This window comes from Bos indicus x Bos taurus, chromosome 16 (assembly GCF_003369695.1).
Source record: "Bos indicus x Bos taurus breed Angus x Brahman F1 hybrid chromosome 16, Bos_hybrid_MaternalHap_v2.0, whole genome shotgun sequence".
Lineage (NCBI taxonomy): Eukaryota > Metazoa > Chordata > Mammalia > Artiodactyla > Bovidae > Bos > Bos indicus x Bos taurus.
In genome coordinates, this window is record NC_040091.1 from 67,379,060 (window position 1) to 67,402,327 (window position 23,268).

Here is a 23,268-nt window from a genome sequence, read left to right on the forward strand (position 1 = left end):
GCTCAAAGGACACTCAAGAGTCTTCTCCAACACCACAGTTCAAAAGCATCAATTCTTCAGCACTCAGCTTTCTTTATAGTCCAACTCTCACATCCATACATGACTACTGGAAAAACCATAGCTTTGACTAGACAGACCTTTGTTGGCAAAGCAATGTCTCTGCTTTCCAATATGCTATCTAGGTTTGAAAGGATGTTGGATAGATCAAATAATCATCAAGAATTCCAAAGAATTGAACTTGGTAATGTTTTGGAAGAAGAGACGCTAAGGAGCCAAACCACGCCCTTGAATCAGACCAGTGGAGATACTGTTGTTTCTGCCGCTGCTACTGGACACAGTATGCCAAAGATTTCATTGCTGGGCACCACTGCATCACAAGTGTCCTTGTTACCATGGAAACTTGACACTGCTGCTGTGGCTTCCGCCAGGCCAGTGACTAAATGGAGTCCCCACTGTGCCTGCTTCTTCTGATTCAAGATCTGGTCGATCTAGTGCATCTAATTGATTAATCTTAGGTCACAGGACCATTCTGTGTCACATCCTGACTCCATAGGAGACTGGGAAAGCAAGATCTTGTCTTCTAGGGTAGCAAATTTGGAGGCTTATCCTTGTTGAGCATACTTTTACTGAAAATTTATTTTCTGTATATGTGAAATTTAAATTTAGCTGGGCATCTTGTGTTAAATCTGACAACCTTATTGCCTTCTTAATTTCTATATTCAAGAGAAAACAAAGATTCAAAAGTGGACCATTTTCAAAACATAGAGTAAGTTCTCTATTGAGAAGAAACAAAAAGACTAATATTTATGATACTCCTTTCTAATATTTTTCCTTATAGTCACAGTATAATAATGTTGCAATAGAGGAAAAAAATACTCTCTGGCATCAAAACAACACTCAAACTATAATCAGATTTTTTTTACCAGTTTTTTCCCCAATGTTGCATCACAACCAATTTAATTCTCTATAATTTGAGGTGATTATTTGGACAGCATGCTTTTATTACTAACATAAGCTTCCTTTTTTGACAATAAATGGAACCCTCATTCTCAATCCCAAGGAAGTTTCATTATTGCAACTTGGTCAAGCTGTATAAATATACAAACACATTATATTGCAAAATGCATTAGTCAAAAAATCTATGTCATAAAATTTCACTATATATCATTTACTGCTCTGTACTTTAGTGTCTCATCTTCATTTTCTGAAGGAAATATCTATATTTATGAAGATAATATTCACTAAAAATATTTTGGAAGCTCTTCTATAGATAAAAATGATTTTGAATGTAAAAAATATTAACAGCTTAGAACAAAATAATTTACCCCATAATTCTTTTTAAATAAAACTTTCTGACAAGTTCACCCCAGAGTCAAAAAGAATAAAGTAACTGACAAAATATTTTATTTTGTTTATAATTCTTTATGAATTTTCACTTTATATGTCACATCTGTTGAATTTTAAGCCCTTCGGAAGGAGAGTCAGAAGTAAGGAAATAGTCTAATAATTAAACAGAACTCTGACTAAAGCTATAATCATAAAGAGAAATTTTTTATTATAATACTACCATAATTATTTAGACTTCCTGTATTGATTTGCTATGAAAATACAGACTTTTACTAATATCAATGCATTCCATAAACATTGCTGGAAGAATTACCAATTTGATAAGTAATGAAAAGGCAACTCATTTGGACTTTAGCAGGAGAAAACAGTCTCTTTAAAAATTTATTTAAAAATAAATAATAAATACCATATTAAAGAATTCATGTATGCAATTATCTGCTTACAGACACTATTTAAATTTTTGTCTTTATCTATTCTCCAGAGCAAAACAGTAGATTAGATTTTGCAAACAGTGGTTGCATAACAGGAGGAAATGATAGATGGCTAAGTAGTGGAGGAGTGTCACCTAGAGCCAGACATCCTGGAATGTGAAGTCAAGTGGGCCTTAGGAAGCATCACTATGAACAAAGCTAGTGGAGGTGATGGAATTCCAGTTGAGCTATTTCAAATCCTAAAAGATGACACTGTGAAAGTGCTGCACTCAATATGCCAGCAAATTTGGAAAACTCAGCAGTGGTCATGGGACTGGAAAAAGTCAGTTTTCATTCCAATCCCAAAGAAAGGCAATGCCAAAGGATGCTCAAACTACTGCACAATTGCACTCATCTCACATGCTAGCAAAGTAATGCTCAAAATTCTCCAAGCCAGGCTTCAACTGTATGTGAATCATGAACTTCCAGATGTTCAAGCTGAATTTAGAAAAGGCAAAGGAACCAGAGATCAAATTACCAATTTCCACTGGACCATCAAAAAAGCAAGAGAATACCAGAAAAACGCCTACTTCTGCTTTATTGATTACACCAAAGCCTTTGTGTAAATCACAACAAATGGTGGAAGATTCTTCAAGAGATGGGAATATCAGACCGCTCTACCTGTCTCCTGAAAAATCTGTATGCAGATCAAGAAGCAACTGAACTTGAGATGGGACAATAGACTGGTTCCAAACTGGGAAAGGAGTATATCAGGCTGTATACTGTCACCTTGCTTATTTTACTTCTATGCAGAGTACATCATGCAAAATGCCAGGCTGGATGAAGCACAAGTTGGAATCAAGATTTCCAGAAGAAATATCAATAACCTCAGATATGCAGATGACACCACTCTTGTGGCAGAAAGCGAAGAAGAACTAAACGACCTCTTGATGAACATGAAAAAGGAGAGTGAAAGAGTTGGCTTAAAACTCAACATTCAGAAAACGAAGATAATGGCATCTGGTCCCATAACTTCATGGCAAATATATGGGGAAACAGCGGAAACCATGAGAGACTTTACTTTTTTGTGCTCCAAAATCACTGCAGATGATGACTGCAGCTGTGAAATTAAATGATGTTTGCTCCTTGGAAGTAAAGCTATGACAAACCTAGACAGCATATTAAAAAGCAGAGACATTACTTTACCAACAAAGGTCCATCTAGTCAAAGCTATGGTTTTTCCAGTAGTCATGTATGGATGTGAGAGTTGGACTATAAAGAAAGCTGAGCACCAAAGAACTGATGCTTTTGAAATATGATGTTGGAGAAGACTCTAGGGAGTTGCTTGGACTGCAAGAAGATTAAACCAGTCAATCCTAAAGGAAATCAGTCCTTAATATTCATTGGAACGACTGATGCTGAAGCTGAAACTCCGATACTTGGGCCGCTTGATGAGAAGAACTGACACCTTGGAAAAGACCCTGATGCTGGGAAAGATTGAAGGCAGGAGGAGAAGGGGATGACAGAGGATGAGGTGGTTGGGTGGCATCACTGACTCGATGGACATGAGTTTGAGTAAGCTCTGGGAGTTGGTAGTATACAGGGAAGCCTGGCGTGCTGCAGTCCATGGGGTTACAAAGAGTCGGACATGACTGAATGACTGAACTGAACTTAACTGAAATAGTGGGGTGGCATATAAATATTCTAGTTCGTTTAGTCTCTAGATTGTAGCAAAGATCCAGATCATGTTCTTGACAGTTAATAAGCATGAATTCTGATTCTCAGTTACACAAGTTTTATTATATTCCTCTGAATCTTACATATAACTTTATTTCCCACATACAAGGATTTCATTTTCCTTTATTGTATTCACAGAAAAAGCATCAAGCTAATGATATTTCAAGATCTTGAAAAAGAGCTCTTTACATGATTTAAAATAATTTTTTAAAAGCTGCTTTTTAAAATATCCTTCAAAATATTTGATTATTTACAGTTTATTGTTTTGTTTTATACTAAATAAAATAAATATGTAATTATTAAAAATCCAGATAATAGAAAAGCTATATGTTAAACAATTACAATCTTCTGTTTGCCAATCTCAATAGATAACCATTGATAACAGTTTGATATGTAACCTTGTATAATTCTCTCTAAGGATACACAAATAGCACCGATAATAGTTGAATTTTAATCATTCATTTAAAAAGTGAGATTCTACTATAATTTGTAGCTTTTTTAAATTTAAAAATGTTATATCATAAATGTTTCCCATGTAAGTGCATACATACCCACCTTACTCTTTTAAGCAGCTACATCACACATTATAGTTTTTATATAATTTGACATTAAAATTTTCTAATAATGAAATTGATTCACACTTGTAACACATTTAAGCAACACAAAAATGTACTTATTATGCTGTAATTAATCTAACCATTCCATATTCATGGGCATTTAGATTGCTTCCAGTTTTTTAGTGTCAGGTAATTCGTGGAAAACATCTTTGTCTGCATAGGTTGTTACACTTGGGTAAGTAGGTCATTAATTTTAAAATCTTGAGTAATTCTTGCTACTGTTCAAACACAGACAGACCATGCCTTCGATGGGCTTCCCAGGTGGCATGCATAACCTGCTCCAGTCTTCTTGCCTGGAGAATTCCATGGACAGAGGAGCCTGGCAGGCCATAGTTCATGGGGCCACAGAGTTGGACATGACTGAGCACAAAGGTGGTCATACCCTGGATATTTTATGCATAGACTTCCCTCAAATATTTTAATCGTATTACAAATCTTGATAGTGTCTATGAATCAGCAGCAGGTGAGGTGGACTGTATTTTTTTTTTCTCTCCTTTTTTTATACATGGGAACAACAGGAGATGGGATTTGAAGTCAGTAATGAGATGGTACATATATTATTCAGTCAGCAGTGTTTTGGCACTTAACACATGTATGTGTAAACACCTCCTTTTCCCCACAGGAGACAGTACCACGGCTAAACAGGGAAACTGTTCGTTTCCATTTTTTAAAGAAATAGGATCCCTTTATCATGCAAATCAATTTACTCCTCTACCACTAGACACGAGAAAGCCTTTGAAAACCTCCACCTGCTCCTCAATCTTTTCTCAACTTTGCTTCCACTTTTCTGTCCTTGTCTTATCTTGCTTTTAAACCAGTGATGTTGTCAAAGAATACATAAACCAGCTATGAGCTGGGGTTTTTCTTGGCCCAGGCTTAGAGCAGGGTACTGTTAAAACAACTTTTGTTGCCTCATCTCTTTGATTTGTAAAAGACCAATTTATAAACTACTCTAACCCTTTTGAAAATCTTTTCCCTTCTTAAAATCTTTTTTCCCCATTCCTCTTACCCTCATAGGCCTCCGACCTTGAAACTTCATTCTCCCTCCAAAACTCTCTTTGACATCAGCCTGTTTGGGATCTTGGATTTTTCTTCAGCTTGGGCTTCCCTGGTGGCTCAGATGGTGAAGAATCCGCCTGCAATGCAAGAGACGCAGGTACGGTCCCTGGGTCAGGAAGATCCTCTGGAGAAGGAAATGGCTACCGATTCCAGTATCCTTGCCTGGAGAATTCCACGGACAGAAGAGTCTGTCTGGCTACAGTCCACGGGTCGCAAAGAGTTGACTACAACTGAGTGACTAACACTTACACTTTCTTTCTTTTTGCTTTCCATATGCCACTGTTTGATTTTTCTAAATGTAAATTTTCACTTTTTCTGCTGCAATTCCTCTTCTCCACTTCTCCTACTCGCCTTACCTTTCTCAGATTATCCCGATCTGACAAATAGCACCGAGATCATTCTAAGAGTTTGATTCCTCTATCTTCATAACAAATTTATGAGATGGGAACTATTGTTATTCTCACTTTACCTATGAAAGTATGGAGAAGTTAAGTAACTTGCCCAAAGTTACACATTGAATGAGCAGCAAATCTGGGATTTAGATACAGGCAGTCTGCTTGTAAGAATGTAATTTATTAGCCTTTTTTCTGATCTTTTTTTTGTATGTACAAGAAACATATACATTTTATTTAGGTCTGGCTCCATTTACCTTCCTTATTATGTATGGTCTATCTGTTCTTTCCAGTTGCGGGTAATGGAAAAATGCAATCCAAATCTCTTGAGAATAAAAATGGAAATTTAATGGTTCATGAACTTGAAAACTTATCCAGGAGTAGAGCTGGTTTCAGGTGTAGCCTAATTTCAGTCTCTAACAGTTCCATCAGAGATGTGACTTTCTGTCTTTCTACTTTATGCTGCCTTTGACAGGTTGGTTTCACTCTCAAACTTTACATGGTGGTCAGATGTCTGCAGTAGCTCGAGCTCAAATTCAGTTCTAAAGAGAGAGTATCTTTTTTTGGTAGCTCTTGCCAAAGTTCTCTTATTCACTGTATTTGGGCCAACCTCAGACATAGAGAGGTGGAAGGGTGAATTCCCAAAGGGAAATCAAGATTGTTGTCAAAAGGAGAAGAGAAGTGATAGTTCTTATTTTCACCAATACTTCAACTGCAACACTGAACCTCCTAACTGCCCCTTTTTTATTCACTAATAAAATAATGTAGAACTTTTGACAAAGGACACACTGTTTTTTCTTCTTCTATCCCAAAGTTCTGCCTGTTGTCTAGGAGACCTCAATTTTCACGTAGACAACCATCCAACAGTACTTTTTATTTCCTGGATTTAAATGGACTTTATCTATATTCACTGAATGCAAACTGTTTAAATAACATTTATTGTGCTTAACTATTTGCATGCCATTTTCCTCCAGATTATGTGTTCTTTGAGGTTGGGTTGTATATCTTCATCCTATCATATTGGCTGCCATGTCTGTTAAATATGCACAAAATTAGTTAATACCCCTTTCAGCAACACCCTGGGTCTGGAGTGAAAAAGTATAGCTGGCAAACTTGTTGTGGCAAGGCAAGGGAGGGAAACCGCTGAAAAGAGAGCTGGATTATTCTACCAGTGGAATTCAGCATGACAAAGAGGGAGGTGCAGGGTAATTGAGAAAACAGGGAGTTATCTAGAAATTTAAAGTTGTGGTGAGCTTGTAAAGGAGGGTTTAGTCAGAAAGAGTGAGACATGGAATGCAAGAAGTTGGTAGTTATAACTGGAGGTTTCATAGTTCAGTATTTCAAAAGTGAATCAAATTGGACATGATGCAATTCATGCTAAAAGAACTTAGAATTGAGGAAAGAAACCCGAATCGAGATGAGGATCACTAGGAGGCAGCAGAACTCAATTGCCAAAAACTCAGCTTTTGAGATCAGACAGAGCTGGATGTATATTTAATTCTCTTGCTTAGCTCCTGTGCAAATGAAAAAAAAAAATTAACCTTTATCTGTTTTCTCATCTATAGATCGAACTAATATTTGTATTGGGCTATAAAATTAGATACAAATTATTACTATCATTATAGTAGAGTGGATTGGAGAGCTATGATACAGAAACCTTGAGCTAGTCAGATGTCTTTGGATGACAGAAGGAGCCAGTCTAGAGAGGAAAACAGTGAACCTGCTGCTAATATCCTTGTTAAACAGAAACAGCCTAGAAACGTGGGCAATTAAACTAAACTAGAGGGATGAGGTCCAAATAAGGAGCTTCTGTGAAATGAGGACAGTCACCAGAGGCCTGGAAACTGCAGTGAGGAGCCAGGAGAATGCGAATCTTCCCTGATGGCCTCCAGGCCGGGTAGAACACTACCAGTAGAAATACAGCTAGCTTTTGGTGTAATCAAACATCATGAACTCTAACGGAGGGAGGAGGGTTCAAATGAAGGTGAAAACGAAACGAAATGAGAGCAGCAATGAGTGTGGGCCGCCAGATAAACTAACAGGGTGTTCACCATGCATTTGGACACTGCAGTGCCTGGGCACAAGTGAGGAAAGAGTTTCACATGAACGGAATTGCAGAAAAAGCAATATCCTCAAAGAATCCAGATTCGGTTAAGGAAAGGAAATGGAGGGATCCATAGGTAAAAATCAAACATTCATTCCATTGCAAACTCATACATTCCAACCTTTAAAATATTGTCTAGTGATCATTTGCTGTCTTTATTTCCCTTTTCTCCTGTTTATCCTGTGTCCTCCTTTACATTTATACTGCTCTAAGTGGATTTTTTTTTTTTGAAGAAGCAGAAGGAACATTTTGGTATCTTCTGTGTTCTACTTCAGATCTCGGACCCACCCTACTCCAAACAAATTACTATATGACATTCTTTGCCACAGGCTAAATATGTTCCAGAAATCTAGCCCTAATGTACTTGGAAAAATTGATAACTAAATTATTGATGGACAGTTCTTCATATTATTCTGAATCAATTCATGACTTCCATCTATTATGTTGAATGAAAAGGTCTATCAGTCATTGTACCAGAGTAGAAAGAGATTAGCTTCAATTGCCTCAGAACAACCAGAAGCTACTCACAGGAAAGTAGAATCAGACACCTCGATCATTTCCTCTGCCCCTCTTGGATATTATCCGAGCAAAGAGTAACTAAAATAACTCATTTTTTTTTCCTTTATGGAAAGTCTAGGAATCACAAGTATCGCATATTAAATAGACTTCTTTAAAAGAAGTCCTTTCTTTTCACGTTTGAATTTTCCTTTCTTCCTTCTCTAAAAAGGAGGGTTATCTTTAGAACAAAGGACTAGTCATTTTCTGAGAGCATTTTGAGTGATTAGAGTTCAGGAGTTAAACGTTTGGTGTGAAAAAATATCTGTGGGTGTAGTCTCTGATAGTGATTAAGTGAGTGATAGTCGCTCAGTGGTGTCCTGATAGGGAAATGGTTAACAAGAGCTTTGAGTTTACAGATTTATCAGAAAACAACAATTCCTGTGGCTTCTGCTTGTCACTGCAAGAACAAACCACTCCGGATTTTACGGGTAGAATATGATTGTTTTTGATTCTGATGTGATCTGTGGTAAGATCCCACATGAATGTACTGTGCTGTGCTTAGTCACTCAGTCATGTCTGACTCTGTGCGACCCCATGGACTGTAGCCCACCAGGCTCCTCTGTCCATGTGATTCTCCAGGTAAGAATACTAGAGTGGGTTGCCATGCCCTCCTCCAGGGGATCTTCCCAACCCAGGGATCAAACCCAGGTCTTCCTCATTGCAGGCGGATTCTTTACCATCTAAGCCACCAGGGAACCATAGTTACCACTTTGAATACTACTATACACTATACTATCCTGTTTTTATAGGTGAAAAAATGGAAACTCAGAAAAGTTAAATAATTTATCCAAAGTAACACATTTAGTAAGTTGTAGATTCAGAATTCTAACCCTCACTTTTCCTCTTAGTTCTTGTTGTGCCGTTGTTTAGTCTGTAAGTAGTGTCTGAATCTTTTGCAACCCTATGGACTGTAGCCCTCCAAGCTTCTCTGTCTGTGGGATTTCCCAGGAAAGAATATTGGAGTGGGTTGCCATTTCTTTCTCCAGGAAACTTTCCTGACCCAGGGATCAAATCCACATCTCCTGCATTGACAAGTAGACCCTTCGTCACTGAGGCACCTGGGAAGCTCTTTTTCCCCAGTACTATATCTGCTTACAGGGCTTCCCAGGTAGTTTAGCAGGTAGAGTCTACCTGCAATGCAGAAGACATAGGAAATGCAGATTCAATCCCTTGGCAAGCCACTCCAGTATTCTTGCCTGGAGAATCCCATGGAAAGAGGAGCTTGGCGGGCTCTGGTCCATGGGGTGGCAAAGAGCTGGACATGACTGAATTGACTGAGCACGCATGCACACGCACGTACTGCTTATAATTAAAACATGAATGATTTATTCCAGAAATAAAATTGCAAACATTATTATACTGAAAACAATAATAGAAGACCAAACAAATTTTACAGGCATTTATTTAAATTAATGCTGATAGAGTGGAAAGATATCTGACCAGGTATTTACATTTAGATGATGATCTTTCCATTATTTTGAAATAGTTAAAGAAAAATGCACTATGACTTAATTTCCAAATAGTTTCTTTCCGAGCTTATGGTGAAAGGGAATGCTGCATTGGAAAATTCATAACATCAGTGAACAATTTGAATCAAATTAGACAGAATTCAGGAAGCAGAACAATTGGCTTCAAGACAAAATTTTTCTAACTATTTTCATATATCCTCAAGGAGTGAGACAGAATTACTGTGGGTTTACAGACCAGACATTTCCAGGCATGTTTTCTCATTCAGCCCTGTGGGTCTTAGGGGTCCATGATTTCCAGCCTATTCTCTCTGCTCCGAGCCTCTCTGACCTGAGACATCAAAGTAGCTGTTTTAATGCGATGTCTCAAGCCATTTCCCCAGCTGTGTCATCTTTATCACCATCTCTATCAACTTTGCCTTCCTCTTGTCACTCTGACCTTGCACTTAAGTTTTAGTATGGTGTGTAGAATGAGTGTTTTACATAAATGCTTTTGGAAGATCACAATTGTAAGTTATTCTTTGAAAATTAAACTCTGATGACTACAAGTGCAGTTTCAATAACACGAATTATTGAGAAAGGGATCAATTTCAATACATTTAAGGATGCTCTTCTGCACCCCCAAAGAGTTAAATGGTTAAACAAGTTCTTGTAAGACCTAGAGTTCATTGTTATAATCAAAGTTTACCCTAGAGCAGACTAAAATGAGTTCCAACTCTCATGCATTACTGTATTGTTTCTGTGAGTTTTCCTGAGCAAGATGAACTCTTATCACCTTCAGGAATCTCTCTCTCTTTCAAGAACATCTTTATGTTTTTCTTTTTAACTTTTTATTTTGTATTTATTCTGTATTTATCTTCTATTGTTAATGGCTGTGAGGGGTTCTGGCTGACAAGCCCATCTGAAGTCCTGATTGATAGTCAGCAATGACTACCTGTCATGTCAAGAGGGAAGACTCTGAGATGAAACCAGACATCATTTGACTGCAACTTCAAGAAAGTCCATGGAATAAAAACTACTTTATGCCCAGTCAACTACCAGAATTGGAAGAGATAAGAAACAATTGCTTCTGCTTTATGCTACTATGTTCAGGGAGGTTATTATGCAAAATGTTAGAACTGGAGCCACCTAAATCAAAACCCTTAAAATAAAAACAAATACCTTCATTGTACAAAAGATAGACATCACTGAAATTAAATTTTAATAATATGCATCTTGTAAAAATACTGAAGAGGTTATAGTGCACAAGAAAAGTGGTAGATGCCCTTGTTCTATGTCTTCCCACTTAGCAGTCTTCCTTTTCAGTAAATAACCAGGAGTGATAAACTTCTCTAATATTGTGCCTCAGACAGGACAGCATTCTTGTTTGTTAGTGCTCAGATTCAGAGCAGGGCAGCCACATTCCCCAGGTTTCCTAGGATGGTCCCCATCTACATATATGTGGTCCCAGGCTTGTTACTGATGACTCCCCCATCCTTTGCTTTGCTTTCAAAAGTGTCCTAAATTGGACAATAGATTATATGGTCATGCTTATCTAACTGACCAAATACACAGTCAGGTAGGTCATTATTCTCGAAATTTTTCTGACCCGCATTAAAATGATGGTTAATGTGTGAAATGGCTTTATGTTAATTAACCTAGTGAGACCACATCCATAGATCATGTCTGTGCAGAGAGTACAATGGCTAGGCTTCACCACATCATGATCAGTGAACCCATGAACATTTGGGTTACATGGCTGTCCATCACAGTTATACTGAATTTATGAGGATTATCAATGTAATGCTCTGATGAAGCAGGATTTGATATGTGGGCAACAATCAAGGGAGGACCAAGGACAGCATGCAAGATTCATTTGTTCCAGAAATACCATAGAAAGCTCACAGCTTCCTTCTATGAGGCATTGCTACGTATTTTACAGCAAACAAGAAGTAGGAGAAAATCTTGAAGTACTAAAGCTCGAAGCCATCATTTACTACCCAGATTGGATTCTTCCTTGCTAAAGAAAATGGAAATAAAAGTTCAAAGTCAAGGGAGCTTGCAGAATGCCAGTATTAATCCTGTAGCCTTAGAAAATTTTATAAAACGGCAAAATGAAAAGAACCCTAAAATGTTGTGCAGGAAGGAGACCAGACAACTCTTTACTCTGCATTAACAGTATCCAGGGAAGAAAATTCCACTCTTTTTATCTTAGCAGCCTGTTCCAAAGTCTAAAATTTTTTACAATTAGCGAAGTTCTGTTTAGTCACAGACATACAGTTTTTCAAAGTGCTTTTGTATAAATTGTCTCTGGCATTGAATAGAAAAAACACACACACCTGACTGATTTTTTTTTTTTTTTTTTTTACTGAAACTGCATAGCTAAAACCTGATAGTTCAAGCTAGTTTTAAGTTTCTTTCATGACATTCAAGTCTCTCACATTCCTCCTCCTTTTTAACATTTAGATCATTTTAGATGAATTTTCAAATCACATACTTTCTTCAGCTCTCTGGTTCCTTCTGGCAAAATGCTCAGAGGCCATGGTATCCATGCTTTTATCAAATGTTTTAATTCATTATTTTAATTTCATTTTTATTGGTGTGTAAGTGCAATCTTGAGAGTCCCTTGGACTGCAAGAAGATCAAATCAGTCAATCCTAAAAGAAATCAATCCTGAATATTTATTGGAAGGACTGATGGTGAAGCTAAAACTCTAATACTTTGGCCACCTGATGAGAACTGACTCATTGGAAAAGACCCTGATGCTTGGAAAGATTGAAGGTGGGAGGAGAAGGGGACGACAGAAGAAGAGATGGTTGGATGCCATCACCGAGTCTACAGACGTGGGTTTGAGTAAACTCTGGGAGTTGGTGATGGTCATGGAAGCCTGGCATGCTGCAGTCCATGGGGTCGCAAAGAGTGACTGAGCGACTGAACTGAATTGAAGTGCCATCTGTGTGTGTATTTAGTCGTCGTATCTGACTCTATCATGAATCCAGTCTCCTCTGTCCACTGGATTCTCCAGGCAAGAATCCTGGAGTAGGTTGCTATTTCCTTCTCTAGGGCATCTTCCTGAACCAGGGATCAAACTCACGTCTCCTGCAGGCAAATGCTTTACCATTGAACTACTGGGGAAGCCCAAGTGCAGTCTAGATTATATTATCTTCCATATGAATATGTTTATTAACAGAATATTATGATCATAGGGAATGATGAAATTCAAAATACTTGAAATGCTCTTAGCTTTTTGCTGTTTTCAAAGACCACTTCCTTCAGTTCAAGTTTTAAATAACATTTTTATGGTTTTCAATGTAGTTTTAAACTGTCTTAAGCATTTACATTTCTGTAAGTCTTCTAAAAATAACAAATACCCTAAAATAATGTATGTAAATTTGATATATACAACTAGATATAAATAAACAGTTAAAAATGATACACACATGTATATTTCGTATATCCATATAGAATATGTTGGGGCTTCCCTGGTGGCTCAGTGGTAAAGAATTTGCCTGCAGTGGAGGAGATGCAGGAAACATGGGTTTTATCCCTGGGTTGAGAAGATCCCCTGAGGGGATGACTGGGGAGGCCACAGTCCATGAGGTCACAAAGAGCCAGACACAACTGAAGCGACCAAAACCTGAGCACATACAACGTATTAAATTGGAAGAACCTGGATATTACAACAAGAGAAGTAAAATTTGACCTGTTCACTATATTTGCATTTTCTGAAAAATGACAAAATAAATCGCATAGAAAAGTCTGTATTTATAAACATTGGTCCATATCTGCCAGGATTTGTAAATACAAAATGACTCAAAAGCATCTGCTTCAAACCTTATTCTTTGAGAAAGACATTTTCTTATCCTTAGCGTTTTGCTCTATTTTTCAACGATATTGAGTAAGCTACACTTTTCCTAATGTAGTTCATAGGCCAACACTATATGAATCCACTTTGGTTCTTTATTTATATTAGGAGATGATAATAAATAATAGAGCTAAGAAAGCGAGGAGCAGGAGCTGTCAACAGCACAGTGTTGGTAGGGAAGAGTGATTTATTTCTCATTGTTAAACATCACTGTTGAAATCTGTCAAGCAGCTTGACGGTCAACTATAAAAGTGTCAATAAATACAAGATCCAGGCTTCATGCTGGAGAACAACAGAGAAGAGTCAGGAAACATTCTTTTCCTTGGCGGAGATAATGAGGCACTCAGAGAGACATAATAGTTCCACCTGATTTTCTTCTATGCAGCTCCAAGTTCAAGGATAGCACTCTGCTCGCTGTGGGAATAATACAAGCTTTGTAATAACTTTAGCCTAGGACTGCGTAATAGGATTAAAATGGTATCAAGTTTGTTTAGTTGAACAGCATGTACCAAGCTTGCACTGTGAATGGAGATCCTTACCCCATGTTAGAAGAATTTCCTTAAGAACAAAGTGGGGAAAATGCAGAAGGAGGGAAGGGAATCGATTAGGAGACGGTGGAGATCAGGACAGATTTGTGAGGGAGGAAGTGAACTTAGAGCCAGAGGATTCAGAGAAATTCTTGCTCATTTAGCATAACCATGCCCGCATCCCCTTCCCAGACCTCCCTCTTGTCCTGGTTTTTATTCTGCTTTTTTTTTTCAATCCAAATTTCAGGGAAATCTCAACTTCCTGAATTTTTGCTCTTTCTTCTTAACCTTTATAGAATATTGAAATTGGAATCAGGCACATGATGATAATCTGAGGCTATAAGTATACAAAATTCATAATTTCTCATCTTTACCTGTGAACCATAAGACACACATACCAAAAGTATTATTTAATATGGTTTTCCTGTAGAGTTTTATGTGGGTTTAGAATAATAAATTTAAGGATCAAAAATGTTGGCTTTGTGTCCCAAATGTCGGGTTTAGAAGTTATGATTACCACAAATCCATTCTTCAAGTAAAGAGGATTTGCTATTATATTTTTAAGACAATATGAGACTTTCTATATAAACACAAGTCAGACAAATATTTATGGACTCTAGGCACTAATTAGTTGTTTAGAAAGTATACATAGTAGCGTAATTAGTTATATGAAACAATAGAAAATGTGGTTGCCATAAATTAAATCTACTCCCACTGCTGGAAATTCACAACATGTGGATTGTGCTGAGGCACTTATGGTGGCCTCATCTTGATAGAAAAAAAGACAGAAGGGTAGCGCTTCCTTTAATATTAATAGCAGCTCTGGAGGTGCCCTATATCACAGGTTTCTAGAATTCCATCAGGCTCCCCTCTGGTTCAATACAATTTTTAGCTTCTTTCTAAGAAGAGCAATTTCAATCTCATGAGTAGAAGTTGGGCTTTAAAGACTGATGCAATTGATGTGTAAACATACTAACATTATATAAGTATTTTGAGGTCAAATGTTAGAGTTGAAAAGTCTTTAGAGGTCATCTAGTCCTACTTGCTGCACAATGCATAGATCCCTTTCTTCCAGCTGTGGATCATAACTCATTCCACAGACCATTTTGAGAATCTGATGAGAAGTACGGACCCTTGACCCCAAACATGGGTACGCACAACCTAAAACTTTGCATCCAAACAATATATTTGAATCCATACGGCCATTTATTAAACAAATATTATTATGTATCTACCGTGTATGTGTCAGGTATTCTCCTAGACATCTGGAAGATATCGGTGAATCCCTGCCTTCCTTGAACTTAGGCTTTCTTGTTTACATTTCTGGATTTTTCCCTGGTCTATATTTAATGTTTTGAACATTGGTGCTTAAATTTATGCATTTCCAAAAAAGTCAAGAAAATAACTGACTGCTGAAACATGCTGTCCTTGCCAAGGTGTGAACTGTAAAAATAAGAGCTATGCTATTGTCTAGGGAGGGCTCCTTGCTGGATACAAGAGGCCATCTGCTCAGTCTAACATGCTTTGTCATGCTTTGTCACACTCAGTAATCACGCTCTTGAGGTCACATGTGTTTTCACTGAATAACCCATCTGACAGGACTGATATGGTGATGTCTTACAGGGTTATGGTGAGGATTAATTGAGATGCTCTAGATAAAGCCTTTAGCACTACTAATTTGGTATGACCTTACCAAATTAGGTTACCAACCCTTAACCTTCTAGGGTTGTGAAGTCACTTTAAATATGGACTAGCATTAAATTAAGAAAAATGATTCAAGCCAATGGATAGAATGAAGAAACATAAAGAATGGTTTGATGTGTATGTGTGTTTGTATGTTTAAAATTCACTTTACCATCTTTGCCAGAAAACGAAATGTTGGTTTAGAAGTATATTTTCTCAACTTCTATATTTAACTGATTCTATCCTGTAGGACTTAATCACACTAGACTTTATTTACAGATTTTCACAATTCCAAGGACCTCAATGAATAAAAAAATCCATGTTGAAATAAATTGATCATACATGTCTTCAGTTCAGTTCAGTTCAGTCGCTCAGTTGTGTCCGACTCTTTGCGACCCCGTGAACCACAGCACACCAGGCCTCCCTGTCCATCACCAACTCCCGGAGTTCACTCAGACTCACATCCATCGAGTCAGTGATGCCATCCAGCCATCTCATCCTCTGTCATCCCCTTCTTCTCCTGCCCCCCAATCCCTCCCAGCATCAGAGTCTTTTCCAATGAGTCAACTCTTTGCATGAGGTGGCCAAAGTACTGGAGTTTCAGCTTTAGCATCATTCCTTCCAAAGAAATCCCAGGGCTGATCTCCTTCAGAATGGACTGGTTGGCTCTCCTTGCAGTCCAAGGGGCCCTCAAGAGTCTTCCCCAACACCACAGTTCAAAAGCATCAATTCTTCGGCGCTCAGCCTTCTTCACAGTCCAACTCTCACATCCATACATGACCACAGGAAAAACCATAGCCTTGACTAGATGGACATTTGTTGGCAAAGTAATGTCTCTGCTTTTGAATACGCTACCTAGGTTGGTCATAACTTTCCTTCCAAAGAGTAAGCGTCTTTTAATTTCATGGTTGCAGTCACCATCTGCAGTGATTTTGGAGCCCAGAAAAAAAATAAAGTCTGCCACTGTTTCCCCATCTATTTCCCATGTCTTAATGATCAATTAATTCTCCAGGTGCAATTATATCTTGGCTTTGGCAATCAGAAGTGTTCTATAATTGATCACTCAAACATGTCCCATCTTGTTTACTTCAGGTGCTCAAGTTCTCTAAATTTGAAGGGAAATTTTAGTGTTTTAAAAGCACTAATTTTTGGTTCTCTCAAGTTTTACAAGTTGTCATTAATTGATGATCTGTCCTGTACCCCCATCTTTCTCTATTTTCCCATCCATTTCAGGGCTTTCCAATGCTCGGCTAATTTATAGAAACTCCATAATTTCAAGCACAATGTTCAGGTCTATAATAAACTGCATTTAATGGCAGATTGCCTTCGTGATAACTTTTGTTCATCATTTAGTGTGATATGGCTATGAAATCTGATCGAGGGATACAATCTGAAATTGGTAATGATCTTATAGTTTCATACCATGTTAGCCTGGTCCTTATTCTGTTCATCTTTTCGTTCATCTTCAGTTCGGTATCTTTATTATATTCGAATCTATACTGTTCTAGTTTTTTAAAATGCAATTATCTAAACTTCCATTTAGAATATAAATGACAAGTTAGAATCTATTAAAATGTTTAAATCACTACAGTCACCCTATGATTAGAAACACTTTTTTATCTCACTTTGTTCTTTATGTAGCACAGAGCCTGGCTCTTTAAATTTAATAATGTGATTGTCATGTAAAAATTGCCTCATAGCTTCTGCTTTATACAGTATGGCACTACTCTCAGCAACTGATAATCCACAGCAAACATGAAACATCTGACATGTGTTTCATGACTCCTCTATTCTGAATGAGCTCCGACAACCTTCCCAAGAAGCCCAGGAGTCTGTGATACTGAATAGGAAGAAACCGAGGAGAAGGGTCAAGACAGTTATCAGTCCTGGAAAGTAGATACAGAATCAGAGAGGCAAAAGCTTCTCTAGCATGAACATGTGCAAGTTTTGCAATCACATTATTAAATTTTGCATTAGCAGATTGCTTGAGGTATAGTTGCTTGATCAGCATGTGTCAGATATGTTGGCAGCCACCTGCATTTTTTGAAAATGCAACCCATATAAATATGAGATCTAAGCCCAAGGCGAAACTGACACAGAGGTCTTCTCAAGCCAAATGATGGCAGAGAATATTAAGACAGGTTTTTTATGATTCAGAACAAGACTCCCCATCATAAAACTGCTTGGTGAGTAAGGCTAAATTGTTTCTTCTACTTTAAGTGTAATATTTTCATACCATGCAGCGTCTTATAGCATTGAGAACTGAATGCCTATTATGTGTGTGACCAAGACATATGAAATGGAATAAACTTGTGTGTTTGCTTGGGCATCGAGAAAGGGCATTTTTGCATCATTGTCTTTTTAGAAGAAGCTGCTGTTTGTTCGTTCATCTGTGTCTTTTCTCATTGAACGCGTGTTAGGTACATCTGTTGGTGAACAACTGTGGCTCCTGTCTAAGGATGCTGAGACTACTTAGGAATTTTGCCTTTTTGTTGGCGTGGAAATTTTTCTCTAACAGAACAATTCCACCTCTTATGGCTGGCACCAAGCATCCTGTCACCATGGTGCACACACGCTAAGTCACTTCAGTTGTGTCTGACTCTTCTGAAACCGTATAGATTGTAGCCCTGCAAGTCCTGTGTCCATGGGATTCTCCAGGCAAGAACACTGGAGTGGGTTACCATGCCCTCCTCCAGGGAATCTTCCTGATCCAGGGATAGAACTCCCAGACAGGCTCTTTATCACTAGCGCCACTTGGGAAGCCCATCACCACTGTACTTCTCATTTATCCACATGCTGTGGTAAAGCACTTTCCTGTTTTCCAGTTTGGAATCACCTCCCTCTCAGTCAACAAAACAGCTCATTGGACATTGCTCTGCATCTGATTCTTTGCAGACTCACCAGTGTGGACTGGTTTTACCAAAGTACTGGAAAATTATACACATTCTAAGATTCCATTCTTGCTGACTTTGTTATGTCATTGAATTGTAAAACTGAAAAAAATATTTTTAAAGTCATTAATTATACAAATTCAGAATGTTGTTTTACTCTTTCCGGAAGATTTTTAGTTGAGACCTAGTCACTGCCATTAAGCCACTAGATATAATGTGTATTGTTAGTATGAGAATCCTTGCCAGAAACATTCTACACCTAGATACCTGCATGGCACACTCCTTCATACCTCTGCCCAATTATCATCTTTTCAGAAAGGCTATCTCTGACTCCCCAACTCCCACTACCAAGCTGGCACCCCTTGTCAACCCTGTCTTGCATTATTTTTGATATTAATAGACAGGAATATGACCTAGACATTTATCTGGACTTTGTTTCATTCTCTATTCTATTTCTAGCTCCTAGAACTATGCCTGACTAGTAGGTGTTCAAAATATACGTATTGATTAAATGAATAAATGAGACTAATTATTCATGGACCCACACTCTAACCTGGAGCCTTTCAGCATAGTGCCCCTTTTGGTTCATTCTCCTTTTTGAGGATAAATGTCTCAGGGAACAGAGGGTTCCTCAAGTAACAGAATTTAATGTTACTTTCTCAATCTGTAGTCTTGATAGAAATTAAGTTGGGGTATTCCATTACTGGAGAAATGTGATATATAAAGGATATCTGCTTCAGATTTATTATCTAACCCAACATAATTGTTCTAGTCCATTCCATCAATAAGTGGATTAGCCTGACCTTATGTATTAAATTACTTCTTGCCCAATTAGCATAATTAAGTAGATGTCATCACTTTTCACTTTCATGCATTGGAGAAGGAAATGGCAACCCACTCCAGTGTTCTTGCCTGGAGAATCCCAGGGACGGGGGAGCCTGGTGGGCTGCCATCTATGGGGTCGCACAGAGTCGGACACGACTGAAGCGACTTAGCAGCAGCTGCACGGTATGTGTTCAGTCTAGGACTGCAAAGATTTAAGCAAGAAGAAATTGGCTTAAAAGAAGTGGATGGATTTTATTAGTCATAGCAATAAATTTTCCTGATTATCACCATGATTTAAAATATACAAATCAAACAAGAACATTTGTTGTCTACTGAATCCTTAGTATGTGCTGACATGGTGCAAAGAGGCTTCTATCTCACTCAGTACTCATGACAGTCAAGTGAAGGAGGTATTCCCATTTCCACTGAATAGATGAGGAAACCAAATCTGAAAGCACTGTATGGAAACTAACCTAGGGAAGAGGCTGAACTGGCAGAGATGTAATTCAAAATCTGATTCTCTCGATTTCAGATTCTATCTTGATCTGCTTATGCTGAGGCTATTGAAAAAGACAAAATCACATCTACTTGAGGGAGCTCCATAAAATGATTAAATTGAATTGTCTTGAAAATAGGAAATAATATGACCGGTTCCAATTGAAAAAAATTCTTCCTCAGTGCTTGGTTCATACATGCTACTGTGTGTTCGATCATCCTCATAACCTGAGACACTGTTAGCAGAGCAACTTTCTCAAGAGCCATAAGACACTGTCAATTGAAAAGATGACATTAATAGCAGAAGTGGAAAGGAGGGCAATTTGTCTTATGTTTCAATTTCAAGATAATAGACTAATCCCATCAATGGGAAAGTTTATCTTAAACCTCTTTTCTCCTCATCCCACTCCTCTCCCCAAAATAGCATCTCTCACTCTAGACTTTCCAAAGTATTCTCTAAAAAGTAGTCTTTTTTAAATTCTTGGATTTGGAGATAATTTTTTTTTTTTTTAAGAGGTAGACTATAAACTTGATCCATCAGTAGCCAGTCAAGGGCTTTCATCCATGAACTTGTTCTGGAGAGGGTCATTGATATTTTAAGTGCTTTTTGACACTGAAAAATAAATAAGGAGACAACTTTATGGAAAAATGCTGTCAGTGGAAAATGCAATTGGTGAATGAGTTTGATCAGTTTGATTTTAACAGAAGGGAAAATCAAACAAGAATTTAAAAACACTCTTTGTTAGTCTTTTTAAAAAACTTTTACTCAGCAGAACTATGGAGACAGTAAAAAGATCAGTGGTTGCCAGGGGCTCGAGTGGAAGGAGGAATAAGTAAGTAGAGCCTATTGGATTTTTAAAGGAGTGAAAATACTATAATGATGGGTATATGACATTCTCCATCTGTCAAAACCCTTAGGATATAAACTACCAGTAGTGAACCCCAATGTAACCTGTGGACTTTGGGAAATAATGATGTGTCTGTGTAGGTTTATCAGCTGTAACAAAGGCACCACTCTGATGGGGGATTGTCTTTTTCATTTTTTAAAATTGAAGTGCAGTTGATGTACAATATTATGTAAATTACAGGTGTACGACATAGTGATTCATAATTTTTAAATGCTATATTCCACCTATAGCTACTACAAGATACTGCCTATATTCCCTGCATTGTGCAATACAGCTTTGTAGCTTATTTATTTTGTACATAATCGTTTGTACCTTTTAACTCCTGTCCCAATCTTGCACCCCCCTCTTCCCTCCCCACTGGTAACCCACTAGTCTGTTCTCTATATCTGTGAGTCTGTTTCTTCTTTGTTATGTTCAGTAGTATGTGGTGGGGGATGTTGATAACGAGAGAGGCTGTGCCTTTGTGGAGACAGAGAGTATATGAGAAATCTCTGTACCTTCTTCTCAATTTTGCTGTGAATCTTAAACTACTCTAAAAATAGATTTTACAAAAATGTAGGGTTTTTTTGGTGACCTGAAGGTGAAGGAAGAGTCCAAAAGGGAGGGGATATGTCTGTGTATAGCTGATTTTTTTTTTTTTTTTGCTATAGAAACTAACACAGCATTGTAAAGCAACTATGCTCCAATAAAAATTAATTTAAAAATATATGTTTCTCTTCTATTATTTTAGAAGATAAAGCAGCTTAGAGTGACCTGCAAAGTTTGCTGATGAAAAACTCCCTCTCTGGTATAGATGCATTCTAATGGTCACAGCCTGTCTATAAGGCTGGTTTCTGCCTGTGGAAGAGCTCTAAAACCTTTGCTCTGTATCTCAGGTAAGACCAATATCTGATTAAAAAGATGAACAAGCTGGTAATTAAGATATATATTTGTTGAAACTGAGAAATTATTCATAGACAGTACTAAAAATATATCCACAACTTGACCCAGAAGCAAGATAACATCACTAAAAATGTCCTTGACAGGAATAAAAAAGTGATAAACATCATTTTTAATGAAAAATAGTCACTGGTTTTAATAATTTATATTTACTCTTTTATCTGAATTTTGATATACTATCTCTGTATTTAGGAACTTTTATTAAACATATCCTGAAATTAACACTTGTTTTGTATGAGACTGATGCAATGGACATGAACTTGGGCAAACTTCTGGAGATGATGATGGACAGAGAGGCCTGGCCTGCTGCAGCCCATGGGGTCGCAAAGAGTTGGACATAACTGGGCATCTGAACAACAACAATAAAGTAGAAGCTATTTAATAATCAAGGTCGCCTGCCTTATCTATTTACTGACTCACAAATTATTGTTATAGCTAGTCTTGTTGGTTTCCTATTGCTATAGTAACAAATTGCCACAAACTCAAAGGTTTATTCGGAGTGTTCTTGCCTGGAGAATCCCAGGATGGGGGAGCCTGGTGGGTTGCCGTCTATGGAGTCTCACAGAGTTGGACACAACTGAAGCGACTTAGCAGCAGCAGCAGCAAAAGTTTATTACATTCCAATCTAGAAGTCAGAAGTTCAAAACGGATCAGCAGGTCTGCGTTCCCCCTGGAGATTCTGAGGGAGAATCGGGTTGCTTTTCTTTTCTAGCTTTTGGATTGTCACTAAGTTGTGTCCACCTCTTACGACCCCATGGACTGTAGCCCACCAGGCTCGGCCACCTGCAATCCTTGGCTTGTGGTCCCTTCCTCCATCTTCAAAGCCTGCAGTCAATGTGGTATCACCCAATCTCTCTTTCTCTGCTTCCATTGTCACATCAGCTTTTGATTGACCCTGCTGCCTCCCTCTTATAAGGACCTTTGTGACGGCATTGGATCCGCCCAGATATTCCAGGATAATTTCACAACTCAAGGTCTTTAACACATCAGTAAAGTCTCCATTTCAATGTGAGGTGACATATGCACATGTTCCAAGGATTAGGACATGCACATTTTGGGGGGGACCATTATTCTGTCTGCCACACTAAGCTGCTGGATATAGATAGCTCCTGAAACCCATTCCAGCGGAGTCTAAACATGCCAAAATATTTTTAAGTTTTATTATATTACACATTTAATAATGAATGCATAAATGTATTCTCATTGTCATATATGCAAAAATATTATGCTAACCCCAAGTCTTACTTCACCATCACATTTAATGTCCAGGCCCTTCCCTTCTGGTGACCATTATTATTTATTTGGCTGCATCAGGTCTTCATTGTCATGCAGGATCATTCATGTGGGGCACAGACTCCCTAGCAGTGGCACTTGGTCTCTGGAGAGCGGGCTCAGCAGTTGCCACCCACAGGCTTAGCTGCTCCACAGCTTGTGGGATCTTAGTTCCTTGGCTAGGGATTGAATCC